This window comes from Protopterus annectens, chromosome 13.part0 (assembly GCF_019279795.1).
Source record: "Protopterus annectens isolate FY-2018-M chromosome 13.part0, PAN1.0, whole genome shotgun sequence".
NCBI classification, from domain to species: domain Eukaryota; kingdom Metazoa; phylum Chordata; order Ceratodontiformes; family Protopteridae; genus Protopterus; species Protopterus annectens.
This window is the reverse complement of record NC_056747.1, coordinates 260,737,921-260,754,836: the sequence shown is the minus strand read 5'-3', so window position 1 is coordinate 260,754,836 and position 16,916 is coordinate 260,737,921. Positions and strand designations below refer to the sequence as shown.

At 40.6% G+C, this 16,916-nt stretch overlaps 1 protein-coding gene across 2 annotated transcripts in view; it reads left to right on the top strand.

Moving 5' to 3' along the window:
* Positions 1 to 354: 354 nt before the first annotated feature.
* The window catches only part of LOC122787222, a 174,189-nt gene continuing 157,627 nt past the window's right edge, over positions 355 to 16,916 (top strand). For both annotated transcript variants that reach the window (XM_044053821.1, XM_044053820.1), the window contains exon 1: positions 355 to 511. The gene's annotated coding sequence lies outside the window, so the exon portion shown is untranslated. The remainder of the gene's footprint in view (positions 512 to 16,916) is intronic.

Genomic DNA, 16,916 nt, shown 5'->3' with positions numbered 1-16,916 from the left:
TTTGTGATGGGGATGTGATGTTCATAACTTAAACGTCATATAAATCAAGCTTCTGAAGGAGGGGTATCCTGTGTTACAGCTAAGCTAACACATGCTGACATTTAAGGCTCAGTAAACCTGAAACGGATTAGATGGCTCCATCCCTAATATCACAGCAAACTTGCAAAACATGTAGAAATGAAATAATTACAAATAAATGCCTCTGTGTGACTGGGTGGTTGTCAAATACAATTTCTATGTTAAATGTTACTGTGTTCCTGCATACCACCTTAAAAAAAAACCTCAGTCCTACCCTTTTCAGTCTTAGTCATGCAAATACTGCATTCAAAGGGTGTTGGGCTTGGGCATGGCAGAGGTAACGTCAGGTGCATACTGTTCTTGAAAGTTATGCTTTAGGGAGTCGTGCTGAATTTTGCTGGGCATGAAATTGTCCCGCAAATGTTATTTTGGAAAAAACAATGCAACTTTTAACATCCTGGTATAATTTGTCTTGTTGAACTTAGTTAAGAAGGTAAGCCTATCCATTTCTCTTTCCTTCTATTTTACAATAACTGTTTTATCCTTTACAGTGCTGACGAGACACAGTACCATATCCTGGTATCAACAAGCTTTTTTCCTAATTCGGTTTGACAGCTATATTATAGGAATTCAAACTGTGGAGTAACCAGGCAGGGCATTCTTGAAGTGGGAAGGAATACAATCCATTCAAGTTTCCCGAAGCACAAAAATTAATAAAAGAATGTGACTACATGAAGCAGGTGAAGATACTGGGCAAATATTATGCTCAGAAACTAACGAACAAACCTCTAGAAACATGCAAACTGTTCAGTATGAAATGTTTGGAGACATCCAGACATTTTACACAGGTTCTGCTGGTGAATGAATACTGCCGATTCAGTGTCATTTCTAGATTCTTTATTTCTCCTTCTTGTATCAGAATTTCAGTGATTACACTATTCCTCACTTATGCGGGTGGGTGTACCTGACTCAGAACAACAACTCATTCTTCTGGTGGTGCAGCATGAGATGAACCCCCCACCCCCACCCCACCAAGTAGGCTTTTGTGTTTCTTGCACCTGAAGAAAAGCGCTTATCTATGACACAAGTCTCCCCCCTCCAGTTATCTCCAGTATGACATTTCAGGGTTTGGTCAGGAACACTAGTGCCACGCATTGTCACAGCATAATTTTGTCAGCAGTATTTTTAAATATTTCTGATAACAATGGGAGTCTGTCTCTCCTAATAAATGCTGTGATTGCTTCATGTTTTCATAGCAGGACATAATAATTTAAGCCATTCCCATATAGAATAACTCACTCCCTCAGAAAGCTTTTAATCTTTGACACTTAAACCTAAAATACTTTGATTAAGAACGTCTTTGGGTTGAAAATGCATGTTAGCGTTTATCATGTAGCACATTCTGAATAAACACAAATTAGTAGATTTAAAGCTGGTTATAGACATGACAACTTTACACTGCTGCTATTTATTTCAGTTTGCTGACTAGGTAGCTCCGACTGATGAAATGGACATTTTTCAGGAAAAACCCAGGGTAGTATTTAAACGTTTTTGCTAATTCAATTTGCCTGCTATCCACTTCATTTCATTGAGGTACACTACGGAGCTGAAGATTTTCCTGCTAGGCAAAAGATATAATGCATAAGATCAGTCCCGGGTGAGATACCAGTCTATCTCAGGCTTTGTGGGTGTGCGGGTACACACACACACACACACACACACACACACACACACACACACACACACACACACACACACACACACACACACACACACACACACACACACACACAATGTGGGCCAGTTTGGAGGGCTGTCAGTTCACCTGTTGGCATGCCTTTTAGATCTGAGAAGAAAACAGAGACCCCGGTGAAAACTCATGCAGACACAGGGAAGGTACACTGTCTCCACAGTGAAAGCACTCAAGGCAGGAGCCAAACTAAAGAACTAAAAATGAGGCAGCATTGCTAATCTCTTATCTACTGTACCACCACAGTATTTATCCTGATTAGAGGAAATATTGTCAGGAAGTTAGGGAAACTTCTCTGTTCTTGTGCCATGAACTCTTAGAACCTCTGAACTACAACCAGATCAGATATCTGGTGTCTTGATGGCAATGTAGACTTGTTCTTCTCCATAATACAACTTTATGAATCCAGATGCCTAGTGTGGAGACCGAGCAAGAACTTTCTGATCTTTTAGCATCAAATATTACAGTATTTCTCTCTGTTTTGTCATTTTGTTCTATTTGGGCGATGGTAAGGTGGGATTTTCATCAATCACACCCTTGTTGTAGCAAAGAATGCGGACAACTGGATGTCAAATGGTGTGCTCAGATGCAGGGGACTTGCACATTCCTAATTATTAACACCCATGATGTGACTGCCTCTTTTTTGTAGAAGATTCTTGGAAACCACAAGAAACTTCTGTATCATACCATCTTCATGACTCCACTTTGCTGGTTAAAGGTAATTTTTTTCACATATAGGACTATTCAACAAACCACACAAAATGAAAGCATATGCCAGCAAATACATTTTATGAAAAGGCTGCCCTAAAGCAATACTCCAACTGATCAGCAATCTAGGGGCAAAAAATATCAAAGGTATGTTACAAAACATCTATTTTTTCTGAGACAATCCAACCTTAGAATTGGATAATTTAAGAAACAAGGGTATTGGAACACAGCACCCCTGCATTAGGACTGTGGAGTGCTTGCCTTCTCCACATCAAATGAACATTTGTACTGTGTTTCTTAGAGAGTTATTACAATGGTATCTTTCATCATCTGTTTAATGAAACATGCTTTGGCAATGTGTCCTCTTTTATATATGCATTTTACCTGCTAGATATATTTGGTAGTCCTCCTTGAAACTTTCATCTTAGCTTTGGCATCCAGCTCCTGTGGCTTTATCTAAAGTCTCCCTCTGAACCTGAGGTCTTTGACAGTGTCCAGTCAAAGGTACAGGGCTTGCAGAGGGTTGGCCAGTCATCACATTGCCTCAGCTTTTTTCTCCTTCATGCTAGATGACTGGATGGGAAACAGAAAATACAGCCTTGGGATACCACCTGTGTCCCTGCTGGCTAAAGGAAACAGGTGCTGACTTTGTGGGAACATGGGTGAAATTCTTGGCTAGGCTTATAAAGGCCTCCGGGCTATATAGCCCAGTATCATCCTATGAACCTATGCTTTCTTCCCTTTCCATTGCTATAATGTGAAGCCTTTGCTTTTCTGTGAAAGTGCCTATACATTACGGAATCTGACAGCCCCATAAGGTCTGTTCTGGAAGAGGTGTAGTTCCTCACTACAACTATCAAGACACTGTCCTTACAGAAGATGACTGCTTAGCAGATGGATATTTCTGTTTTGCATGATCCTGGTAAGTAGTGTTCACCGTACCTAAGAGTCACTTCTATAGTGCTTGGTAATGAGTTATGTCTCAGCCCTCATACACTAACATTATGCTTTTCTTTTCAAGTTTATTTAAACGGAACTCCTTTAAGTCTTTTTTCATGTAAAAATACCACCTTAGGTTACTACCAGGAATGGAATGAAATATTAAAGACTGAGTGGGTACATGCAGTTAACATATAAAACTAACAAAATAGTATGCTACAGTCAGTCTTTATTTTCTAATAATGCCTTTTTCTTACCAACAGTTTTCAGAGCCAAAACATAACTCCAAAAGTAGCTTTGGGGATTTGAGGAGTGGCTGACTATATGATCACACAGAAAATATCTTCTTCCCCTTGCAGTCTGTACCGATAGCAAGATAAAAGTGAACTCAGAGAAAATCCCAAAGAAACGCATCTTCCTGTACAGCATTTTAATGTCTCCATGCCCAGAATCCAAATTAGCAATCACCAGCATGTTATTCTCCAAATGTAACTTACAGAATGCCATCCTTTTCTCCATCCATTCCAAAATAAATATTCACATATACTTAGTTCCTAGAGATATGCATATGTGTCACAGTTTGGAAACTATAATTTTTCAAGGGAACACAGCATTAGATCTAAGGTCTATTTGTTGCACCCCCCCCCCCCTTAGAATTACTTAAAGACTTACACAGATGAGATACTAAAGGCTTACTTAACATTCATTCACAGCTGCAGTAACCTTTGGCAGGTGACCTGGAGCAATCTTCTTTTCATCTGTAGGAGAGAAAGAGAGAGAGGGAGGGAGAGGGTTATATTATTTTTGAAAGAGAACCCAGATTATTACAATTTGAGAGTAACACATGTAACTACTTAAATCCTGCCCAGGCAGAAGGGCTCCAGATGAAGACTACCTTGTAAACTCACAGCTTGTGTATATTTTACTCCTAGCTGACAGTTTCACAACATTAGGTACCAATATTGTTTTCTCTCTGTTCTGGACTGTGTGGCTATGTTTAGGTACAGTTCTGACACTAGTAAGTGCATTAATTTACCCCCCCCCCCTTTTCTGTGTAATTGAGTATCTGCTTCCATGCATAAAATATTTTAAATGTTTAGACATTTTAAACAGTTTTTGTTGGTGACTTGAAGCTAATACAGTTGATGTAATAATATATATCTAATACGCATTGTATTTTTTACTAATGCGATGCCTAGAGTAATGACTATTCTGTGTGTTCAGATGTCCTTTGTAAAATGTATACATCTGGTAGACCTAGTAGAACTACCTAACAAGCAATGATGACCTAACCAGTAATATCATCTCTGTAGTGGTTACTTGGATTATTAAGAGGTCCTTAGAAGGAGACAACAATTATATCTAAACCAGAGTGGCCATATTTCTGAACTCAACAATTACAGACTTATTTCTTGCCTTTCCTTCCCTAACAAGAGCAATGAAGAAGGCAGTGCTAAAATAACTCACAATTTTCATGAATTTCCAAGGCTTTCTGTCTAACATTATAGATTCAGCCAAGGACAAAGAATCAGTGCCACTTTACTAAATATAGTTTGCAATAACCTTTGTCAAATGAAGGCTGTGTTACAAAGCCAGTAGTCCTTGACCATTTGAAAGCCTGTGATACAGTAACTCGAGTGCCTGCACTAGTCATTAATCTATCCTACCTACAGAATCTAAAAGGTGAAGATGAATGCTGCACTGTATTACACAACGGAAGTATTTTATACTTTCTTCCTCAAAGATTCACTGCACTCTATTCAGATGGTAAAAATCGGATATTTCCTACTAATAAGTTCAGTGTCCACTCTGAAAGACAGATCAGTGTGGCTATCAAAACAACAATTAAAAAGAGAACCATTTTTTCTCAACCCTAAGTGGCAAAATTATGTAGGATGTTTTATAAAACAATTCACTATGAAATACTAGCAATTATTCAATTAAAATTCTGATTTTTGGTTATAAAAATGTAATATGCTGCCAACCTGCACATTAAAAAACATCTATTATATCTTTTTCTAATGTCACACTTCCAGCTGCTGCAATACAGTGATGTATTGTGAAGGCGATATACACACAGGATATTTTAAAACTGTGCCCATTGACTTGTATCAGTACAGGGAAATAGGGCAGCAATGGATTACACATTATACAAACTGAATTATTTCAAAAAAATATTAAGTTTCTTTTTAAATGATGGCATTGTATAATGGCAACAGACCATGGCAGGGTGAACAATGTCTATACTTTTTTAATCATAGGGAGTGGGCTCTAATTTGATCAATCATGCTGCACCCACTCCCATCCCCCTGTCATTGCATGTTGCTTAATCAGATGCCGTCCTTACAGGTGACCCATAGTGTTCATCCTAGACCCTATCCTATCCAGTTTCTCCCTTGTTAATGACCTGCAAAATAAGAAGAGTGACAACAGACAAGCCATACAGTATGTAGGAAGCAGCCAACTTTATGCATCTTCTACTGCTGTTGGCACCATCTAGGACAGTTTGCAAAAAGGAAATCCCTGAGTGATTGTTGCAGGATGTAAATCTCACTCTCATGCCGTTTAAGACCAGGACAATGTTGTTTGGTAGCTGCAAATGGGACAATGACAAGTCTGCATTGCTCAGAACCAGTGCATTTGAGTCCCCACCAAGGTGATCCATACTCTGAACTACCTGTGTCATTAACAAGGGACAAACTGGATATGACTGGGTCTAGAATGAACAGTAAGGGACACCTGTAAACACTAGGATGCCAGCCAGCTAAGTAACATGCAGTGACAGGAATGGGTACAGCCTGAATAATGCAAGTGGTTAACAAACAGAAGTTGTGTGCTCTTCACTGAGCATGACACTTCTTTATTGATACCATCTTCCAAGGAGGAATAACACAGCTTTATGCCAATAAGATAAACCCTCAAACCTCTATTACAGGATGGCAGGATTTGTTGCAGGCTCCGGTGCTAAACATCAAATGACCTAACACAATCCCTTTTAGGACCCATTTGGCTTAACTTCTATGACCCAAAAATAATGAAAAATCATCAGGTACACACAGGCCATATATCGCCAGAATTTCTAAAGCTTCAGGACACAGACAGGGGGGGGGGCTCAGCACGTCCTCCCCTTAACTGTGCAATCCTCTTCCAGTCAAAGTCAGTAGCTCACTGGTCTACCCAGGGCTTAAGGTGGGCATTCAAATGCATTGCTGCATTTTTCTGAAGCAAGTATAACTGTGCAACCCTTACAGCTGAGTGACCTACTTACCACAAGACACACACACACATATATATATATATATATATATCAAACTACAGAATTTTTGATGCAAGAAGTGTGTTATTTTTGCATGTCATTTTGTTGGAGCTGAAAACTTGAGCCATGTCATCATGAAAAAATTAGACAACTTCTCAATCTACATAAATGAGTAATGAGTGTACAGGCTACTGTATTTCCATGCTAATTTCAACAATAAAGAAGTCTTACTTCCTGGAAAGACAAGCTGTCAACTCATGTAGGTAAAACAACAAACGCTGAACATTAATATATCTAATGAGGTAGTAATTAAACCACAGTAACCAGAGTAAGAGTATGCTTTTCCAAAAAAAAAAAAAAAAGTAAGCTGTTTGCTTACCTAGAATGCTATGTCAGTGTACATAAATCATTGACCAATACTTACCATGACATAATATTTTTGGGTGTGGTCATACAGGTAAACTGAGTAGACAGTGAAACTAAAACAAACACTGTAATCATTTATTTTCAAAATCATTTGGAACTCTGAATGAGAGTATATCTATAACATCTGAAAATGAACTGTAGCACAAAGATGCACAGAAAGAAAAGCAATACAGTTAAAATCCTTTCAGCTGGCCAAAAGTCAGTGCACCCTGTCTCACTTACCTCACTCCTACAGCCCCCCTCCCCCATGCCTAACTTGTTAACAAGGTGCAGGAATGCAGCTGCTCTACTTCCTGAAGGAATTGCCGTCTTAGGCATTCTGTCTAGTTTTACTTGTACTGTATGGTCACAGTGTTACTGTTTTAGTAGAATCATCTCACCCATATACTGCAGAACACTCTAATCCTATTCTGTACCTTATAATCACTATGGTTTAATGGGTTGCCTTAATTATTCAGTCTCCACTAGTCTTCTGTGTTGTAGCCACCTTCTCAGTAACCTTGTTAACCTCAGAACTGTATCCCTCAAAACCTGAGTTATTCAGCTTCCTCCTATTTACTACTGTGAAATGTATTATGTGTCGTCAGACTCTGTTGTCTCCATTTCTGTTTACATTCTGTTGCAATTGATTTGTCTGTTACCATGTGACGCTCACAATTGCTAATGTAGTTTAACTGCTGGGGATTACTACTGACTTGTAAATAATTGCATTATACACCTGAATGCACAGAACTGAATGTAAATTTAGTAATTGCTAATGCCTTTGAATCTTCTCTATATACGGGATTCTCGATCAGTGAGGCTAACTAGTTATCAAATGCAATAAATAAATACAATAAATAAGTAAAGATTCTGTACAAATAAAACAAATGCCTTTGGCTAAACAAAGACACTGCTATAACTCTTAAAGAATTCCTTCACACAGAACACTGGAAGAAAATATGCAAATACGGTTTTACAAACGTTTTGTATTTTCCTCATGAATTTTTTGTGCACTTGTTAATTAAAACTATTATTCACTGACATGCAAACCAAACACCTTAAACTGTTTAACAGCTTTTAATAAGACATCCAACTATCATTAGAAAGCTTGTACTCATGGCTTCATAGCTGAGAGCTCTTGCACTTCAAAGTAAAATGTTACCCTTCACAATTTACACAAGCTATGTTCCAGTTAGGGTAATCTTTTAACAGATGGATGTTACACTCCACCCCTTACTTATGTTGAGAATTCCTTGTATGTTGTTGTCTTTCGGCTTTTCCCGGTTAGGGGTCGCCACAGCGGAACTCCGGTCCACTAATGATTGGCAGTAGATTTTCATGAACACCGAGGTGCCAGCTCGACATTCAACCTCCAACGAAGGCACACCCATTTACGCTTGTCTTTCGAATGCCCACCCAACAGCAGGGAGGACATGCAGACTCCACACAGAAGGCACTCCCTGCACTCCAGCCGAGAATCGAACGGGAGAACCTCTTGCTGTGAGGCAACAACACTATCGCATCACCTTTTTGAGAATTCCTTGTATAAAGCTGTAATATATTTTAGCAAGGCCAATCTCTGATTTAGTAGCACACACTTTGAAAACTTCATTCTGTTTCATTGTTTTTGTTTCACCTTTGTTATAATCAGATACATTTTACCACCTGATAACCTTGCTGCCACTTTCTCTACCTTGTTTTACTTGTCTCTTGTCTAGTACAGTTCCCCCTTTGAATCTGATTACCTTGCAACTAGTTAAAAACTGTTTGACTCTAGTTATTAACTGGTGCTTCATTTTCTCATCATATTACAGACAAAGCCAACTTTAGATGAAATAGTGACCTAGACACCTCTTGCTGCCTACCCCCCCCCAACACATACCCCAATTCTTTCTACCGTGGCCTCTACACCATCCAGATTTTTTTTTGTCCATTTTTCTCACATTTTCTTTCACTCATCAACTTTTTTTTGCAGCTTTCAACACACCTCAACTGGGCCAGACAACATTGTAATAACTGTGGAGGTCATGGGGTTTCTAGGTGCTCTAATGAGCATTTTAGATTTTTTTCCAAACCTTTGATCCAATCAGGAGTGGCCTTAGGTCAACTGGTGCCCTAGGCAAAAGGGCTGCACTGTGCCCCCCACCCTAGTCTATCTATACCAAATAAATACTGGAAAAGCACCCCTACTAGAGCAGCGCCCTAGGCGGCCGCTAGTTGGCCTATGTCCAACGCCGGCTATGGATCCAATTATGGGGTTAACAAAACACACACAAATAAGGAAAGAAATTCAGTGTTACTCCTCAATATTTCTTTTTCTTGCATTCTTTCAATACAACCAACCAGGCAAGAGTGCACTATAACTAATGATGAAAAAATGAAATAAGCCAGGGGTCCGGAGGCTGCTATGCCTCCAGAAACTATGAGCTTAAGTGCTCGGAGGTGTATTCCACAGTTTTTTTTTTTATCCCCAGCCCTTTGTCCCTTTGTTCTGGTGATGGCCTGAACAAAAGTTATGCCTAAGGAAAGAAATTCAGTCTTACCCTTCAACTTTGTTTTTTTTTTTTTTTTTGCATCACTTTAATACACCCTACCAGAGAAAGAGTGCACTGTAACAATTGTGGAGGAAATAACTGAATTAAGTCAGGAGTCTGGGAACTGCTAGTCCCCCTCCCCATACCATGGTGGTCCTAGACATTCTGAGGTGCATTTTATAGTTTTTTCCAACACACTGACGTCATAACTGTGGAACAAATAATCAAATTAAGTCAGGAATCTCTCTGGCTCAGTAGCCATTGGGTTGTAGATGTTTTGATGTGCATTGTAGAGCTATTTTCTGACCCTTTAATCCAAATTTGTCTGAACAAAAAGTTGAGCAAGAAAAGAAGTTCAGACTAATTTTTTCAAGGAAGAAATATGTTGACCCTGACAAAATAGCATTACACATTAAATTGAAAAGACAAATGCTTGCAAGGATAGGTTTATAAGTGGGTACTAGGCTATCTGCCCGAAGGCATTTATAAGCCTAGCCAGAATGTGCTGGCTTTCGCCACCCCCTTAGATTAGTTCCCTGTGCCTCTGTCCAGCAGAGCCACTGAAGTGATCCCTGGGGTAAACTTTCTGTTTCCCATCCACTTGTCAAGGTTTCTCTTGAAGAGGGTTAGCGAGGAGCTCTGCCTAATGTAGATTGGAATCTTGTTCCAAAGCATGGGTAGTGTCAGGGACAGGAATCTATCCCTCCTGCACGTCCTATTTATTGTTGTAGTGAAGTTAAGATCCCTGGAGCGTGTGGCTTGAGGGGATATGGTTTTCATTAGGTCCATCAATTCTGGGTTGGACATGGCCTTGTATGTCAGGCAGAGATCACCTCTGAGTAGGCGGTATGCAACCGAGTACAGCTGGAGTTTCTTCAGTCGAGCTGCATAGGGCATGTGCTTGAGGCCAGTGATCTATTGGTGAGGAACTTATGTGGTCTTTCCAGTTGTTGCAGGTGTCTTGTAAGGTACATCCCAAATGGGGAATTGTACTCTATGATGGGTCTGATGAGTGATGTGTAGAGGGGCCCAGTGACCTCTTTCGATCTGGATGCAAACCCTTCTGTGATTAGGTAGGCCACATAGAAGGATTTTCTAACCACTTTGGCAATGTGATTATCAAAGGAGAGGCTACTATCTACTTGGGTCTCTAGATCCCTTATTACTTCTTCCATATTTAGGGGGCTACCACTTATGGGGTAGTTTGCGGGTACTTTGCTTTTTCCAAAGGGGATGACTATGCACTTTTTGGCATTTAGCTTGAGGCCATGGTTTTGACACCAGGTATCTGTCTCAGTGAGACCCTTTTGGAGGATGTCTGTGTCAGCTGGAGAGTCAATTACAGCTCCTAGTTTGCAGTCGTCTGCGAACTTGATCAGCCATAGTCCTCCTGTGCTTGCCTGTACCTCTGAGAAGTATATACCGAACAGGAGGGGTCCTAGGACTGAGCCCTGGGGAATGCCACTTGTAACCGGTTTAGAGTCAGACCTAGCTCCCACAACTCTTACCATGTGGGTTCTGTCCAAGAGCCAGTTGGCAACCCATCTCATGACGTAGGGGTTTATGTTCAGGCTGGTGAGCTTGTCTATAATACCTGAGTGGGAAATGGTGTCGAAGGCCTTTGCGAGGTCTAGGTAGGCTGTGTAAATCACCTTTCCCTCGTCTATAGCCTTGGTAACTGTCTCAAAAAAATCCACCAAGTTTGGGAGGCATGATCTGCCTTTAACAAAGCCGAAATGGGGAGGGTCCAGTGTTTGGAGGTTTCCAAAGTCTCTGTTAATGAGATCCATGATGATGCGCTCCATAGCTTTGCAGATCAAGCTAGTCAGGCTTATAGGGCAATAGTTCCCGGGGTCTGTTGTGGCTCCACCTTTGTGGAGCAAAATAACCGTTGCTGTGCGCCACTCTGTGGGCATGTAGCCTGTGGAGAGGCTGAGTTTAAACAGTGTGTTTAGGTGAGGGGTTAGTTCATCTTTGAGCTCATGTAGGACGCAGCCTGGGACACCACCCGGTCCCACTGATGCTGTGTTTTTGGCTTTGGAGAGGGCTGTTTTAACCTGAGTGTCTGTGATTTCAGGGGCACTACATTCTTCTGGTATAGTTATGGGCCCTTTTGGGGGTGAAGTTTGCACTGAACTTGTCTGCCATGATGTTGGCTATATCGGTCGATTCACTGTATTTTGTGCCATTCTGCACTAACTCTGAGCAGATCTGAGAATTGCCACTTAGATTCTTGACATAGCTAAAGAATGCCTTGTGGTTTTCTTTGAAGTCCATGGCAATTTTTCTTTCGAAGCTAGCCTTGGATGATTTTATGAGGGAACGTAATTTCTTGCTGATACTGATCAGGGATGTCTTCCCTTCTTGGGATTTTACTCTTTACTGTACTAGTTTCCTCCTATTGTATAGCTTGTTGATGGCAGGGGTCCACCAGACTGGTTTCCTTTTCTTGGAGTACTGAGTCTGCACGATCCATGCATTCTTTTAGGTGCCCGTAGAGTGCATTAGTAAAGGATTCTGCAGCTTGGACAGCGTTATCCTTTAGCATGGGGGCTTTGAAACTTCCCACCTTGGTCTTAAGTAACATGAAGTTTGCTTTTGAAAAGTTTTTCACAGTGGTTTCTTTGACCGGGGGTTGTGGCAGAATGTGGATATCCAGAGTGATTAGTTTATGGTTAGATCTAACCAGCGAGGGGTTGACCTCAGGTGTGGAACACCGGTCGCCCATGTTGGTGATGACCAGGTCCAATATGTCACCTCTGGTGGGGGTGTTGACCAGTTGATCAAGGGCATTTGAGTTTATAAATTCTAGGAAATTTTGGGCAAGTGAGTTTGTAGTTGAGTAGTTCTCCCAGTTAATGCTTGAGTAATTGAAATCACCCAATATCAGGGTGTTTGGTAGGACCTTTATGTTTCCCATTGTTTCCAGGAATGTGGAGTGGGGGTCCTGGGACATGGTGGGTGATCTGTAGCAAGCTATAATTTGAATAGCAGTTTTGCCCATTGTTAGTTGCACGTGGATGATCTCTGAAGCATTGTGCTGTGCCACTAACCTGGAGGTGGGTATCCTTGATGAATATGGATACTCCCCTGCCTTTTGTATTTTAGTCTGGGTTTTGTGGCCGAAACGTATGGTATGAGTTGTAGCCTGGTAGTGCTGGGGTGCTCTCTAGAGCCTTAAACCAGGTTTCTGTTACTGCACATATATCGATTTTCTCCGTACTGAGGAGTGCCTCGAGTGCATGCATTTTGAGGTTTAGACTTCTGGCGTTGAGCAGCATTACCTCAGTTTTTTGTTACTTGTGCTATTTACAGTGGTGGGGTTGTCTTTTGAGCCTTGCCTAAAAAAGGCACTATGGGGGTGGCAAGAACCTTGGCCAGTATTCAAAAGCCTAAGGGTGACAGGTGCAAGCCGTCTCTAGAGAAGCAGCATGGCTTGTCGAGGATGTCATCCCAGGCTGACAGACACTGGATCCCCTTTCAATGACACCAGAAGCTTAGCCAATTGTTGAAATTGATATTTTTTTCTCTATATCGTGGTATCATTGTTGGTGAGGGCAGGATGCTATTCAGGGTCAGGGTCATACCGGCCTGGGCTACATGATCAGAGAGCTCCTCCGTGTCTCTTTTCATGTAGTCCGGGGAGGTACGGCTCAGGTCATTCACACCAACATGGACAATGACAGAGTCATATTTGTACTTGTTCTGGATTGACCTGAGTGTTTGTGTTATGTGGCAGATCCTGGCACCCGACAGGCAACTAACAGTAACCTTCGCCTTGTTCAGCCTCGTGTCTCGTGTGTGGGACATCAGTGTGCATGACTATAGAGTCACCTATTACTAGTGTGTTGGGTATGTTATTTTGTCTTAAGGGCTGTGATTGTGTGGCACACTGGTTTTGTGAAGTATGTGTTTCATTGTTTGTGTTGGGGGGTGGAGGTTGCTTGGATGTCTGCTTTGGAGGTCTCTGTTGTTTTGCAGATTTTTATTTAGAGCCTTTGAGTATGTTTTTGTGTATTTATGTGTTTTTTGCCAGTGCTTGTTTCATAGGTCTATGTGAGACTGGTGGTGTGATGCAAGTAATTCCCCTCTCCTCTTGACTGCCTGGTCCAGTCTTGGGTTGAGAGAGCTTAGCCTCCAGTTTGGCTGTATAATTGCATCTCTCGCATGTATTATTGTTTAGTGGAAGGAGGAGAGGGCTGTCTGTGTACATGAGGCAATTGTAACATTGCCTCAAAATGCCCAGATTCACCAGTTGGACTGGAGAGTACAACTGAAACTGCCCTTTGGACATGCCTGGATAGGTACAGTGAACTGTTTTACTGATTGGCTGGTAAGGTCGAATAGAGACCTTTGTCCTTCTCTACAGTATAGGTGGGTCTAGTGCTAAGGTTTATTAGTTCTTGCTATGAGTTTTGAGCAAGTGCCAGAATGAGAAGTGAATGATTTAAGTGCTTAAGTTGAAAGTTTGTCTAGTTCCAAGGGAAAACTTGAAGAGTAGACTTTGTGGATCCGGGAATAGTTATACCCTAGCTAACTGGTGCTGCCCGGTGCACAAAACCTTGCAAATGCAGGTTTTATAGCAGGGAAATTAAAGAAATAGAAATGAGCCCAAAATGGCAAATAAACTACTAATTTCTGGGCTGAAACCACTCCTCCAGGGACAGATAGGCTGCTCAAAGCTCCCTCCCTCACAGTGAACAGAGAAACTTCCTTCTATCCAAGTAAGGTATGGGCAAACACAGAAACTTGTAACACAGCCCTGAATTACGGTTGCCACCCATCCTGTTGTCAGCGGGACACTCAAGGGTTGAGCCCTCTCATCCCGCTTCCCGCATTCACCGAGTGGGACTTTAAAAGTCCCATTTTCCCCGATCGTGAATTCAATTGCCGTGGAAAAAACGAAAATACTTCTGGTTTTTCCACGGCAATGCGGCTACATCACCACCTGGACCTGCAGTTAGAGGGATTCCCTGCTAGGTCCGGGTGGTGTAATGCAACAACAATTGGCTGCAGGGACTGGAGGGGGCGGGGATTTACTAAGTGGAGCCCAATAAAGGTTGCAGCTGTAGAGCACTAAGCTCTACAGCTGCAAACGAAAAAGATCTACAAATTCTATTTAGCCAGCAAGCCAGCAAGCCAGCCAGCCAGCCAGCCAGCCAGCAAGCCAGCAAGCCAGCCAGCTAGCCAGCAAGCAAGCAAAGAAGCCAGCCAGCAAGCAAAGAAGCCAGCCAGCCTGCAAGGAGGGAGCCTGCCAGCCAGCCCAGTCACTTGAGCCATTCCAGCAGGAAGGAAGCAAGCTAGCCCAGCAAAAACTGTGATAGTGATAAGTACATAATAGCATGTTGTGGCTTTAGTTATTTAAAATAGGAATATTGTGCTTTATTTAAGTTTTAATGTTTAGAGGTAGATGGAGATGTAGTATGCAGTATTTAAATCTGTGCAGTGGTTATTTTGAGATTTTTGAGTAGTACTTTAAAATGGGAATATACTGTGGTTTAATTTTTTTTAATGTTTAGAGGTAGATGGAGGTGCAGTATGCAGTATTTAAATCTGTGCAGTGGTTATTTTGAGATTTTTTAGTAGTATTTTTTAAAGGTATAAAACCTGAATGTATATGTAATTGTTATTATTCTTGGGGGTATGATTTGGAAGCATTACTTTTAAAAGGCTGAACTGTGTATAGAAGTTGTTTATTTCTGGTGGGGGGCAGTGAAATATAAATTTAGTGTGATGTATTTCTATTGTCGTAGCTTTTTCTGGGTATTATCTGTTTGCAGATAGAAAATGTTCGAGCATAGTTTGCACTTTTTTGTATGGAAATGTGTGCAATTTAATGATGTTTTCAGGAAGTTAGGATGTACTGTTCGGGTAATTTTCCTGTTAGTTCCTGCAAGTCAATGTGTATGTGGTACAAGTCTACTTTTTGAGGGGGAATGTTAACAGTTAATGTAATGCATTTATTATTCTAGTAGGTACATGTTACCAATTTTTATTTCCAATCCGTGCCCCAGTACTCGAGCAGAACGAAACACTGTTATCCAACGTAAATTTTCAGTAGAACTAGACACAAAACAGCAGTTTGCTCGTGTAACGTTTTAATGACAATTTTCAGTAAAAATCCAAAAGGTTTAGCGCTTTCATCTGTCGCAGACAGATTTCATCAGAACCAAGCTCACAGTCTCATACTCTGACCTTTATACTACCATTTTGGCGCCCTTTTTTGTGTTTACATATATTAAAAAATGACAACTTGTAGATACATGCATATTATAATGAAAATACTTCATAACCTTCATAAAATACTCCTAATATATTGATACAAGGTAATTAAAATTAAAATAAAAACATTTTAATACCATATAATTAAAATCATAATATATAAAATTCTGTAATTGATAGTAGTATATATCTCCTACTAATGAAAATGTCTACTCATTGTACTACTAAGACTCGATGAACCTAACAATAACTATACACCATGTATCTAGCAATTGGACACTGTACGGCAATGGTATAGTGTCGTGCTTATCTCCTGTAACTATGAACATAAATGTACACTATGTCAAGTATGATATATTGAATAATATAAAGTGGCAGTACATTCCTAAGCGTTCCCCATCAATAAAAAGGGTTTTAAGCTAATGTATTCATTCAAGCCAGGGAATGTAGTGGCATCCAACATAATCTGCCATTTACTTTCTAAACATCCTAGTTTTGCTTTCCAATTACCTCTATCTACTGAGCTGTTAACCTGATCCAATATTGAAAATATAAATGTGTGGTCTTTGTTTGTGGCCTTTGTATGTTTACTCAATGCATTATTTTCATCTCCTTTTTTGGTTTTATAACAATGCTCGTAGATTCTGGTCTTGAACTTCCTTTCCGTTTTCCCCACATAGTATACATTGCATTTTTTACATATGGCGAGATATACAACTCCTTTACTATTACAATTCCCCTCCTTGAATTTACAGACACTATGGGTACTGTTTTCCAAGACCACCCTGTTGGCAGTGTTAATATACTGACACTGTCTGCATGCTCCACATTTCTTTGTCCCATTTTTCCTGTTGTGCTGTATCCTACATGCATTGATATTTGTTTCTGTTAATCTTTTCAGGTTCTTACCTGTTTTTAATATAATCTTGGGTGTGTCACCAACCGTGTTTCTTGCTTCTTCATCAACATTAAATATATACCAGTGTCTACGTAGTATTTCTTTCACTACATTTGTGTATGGATTGTGCATTAAAACACACACCCCTTCTGTTAAACTCAATATGTGTATTTTTACTAACGT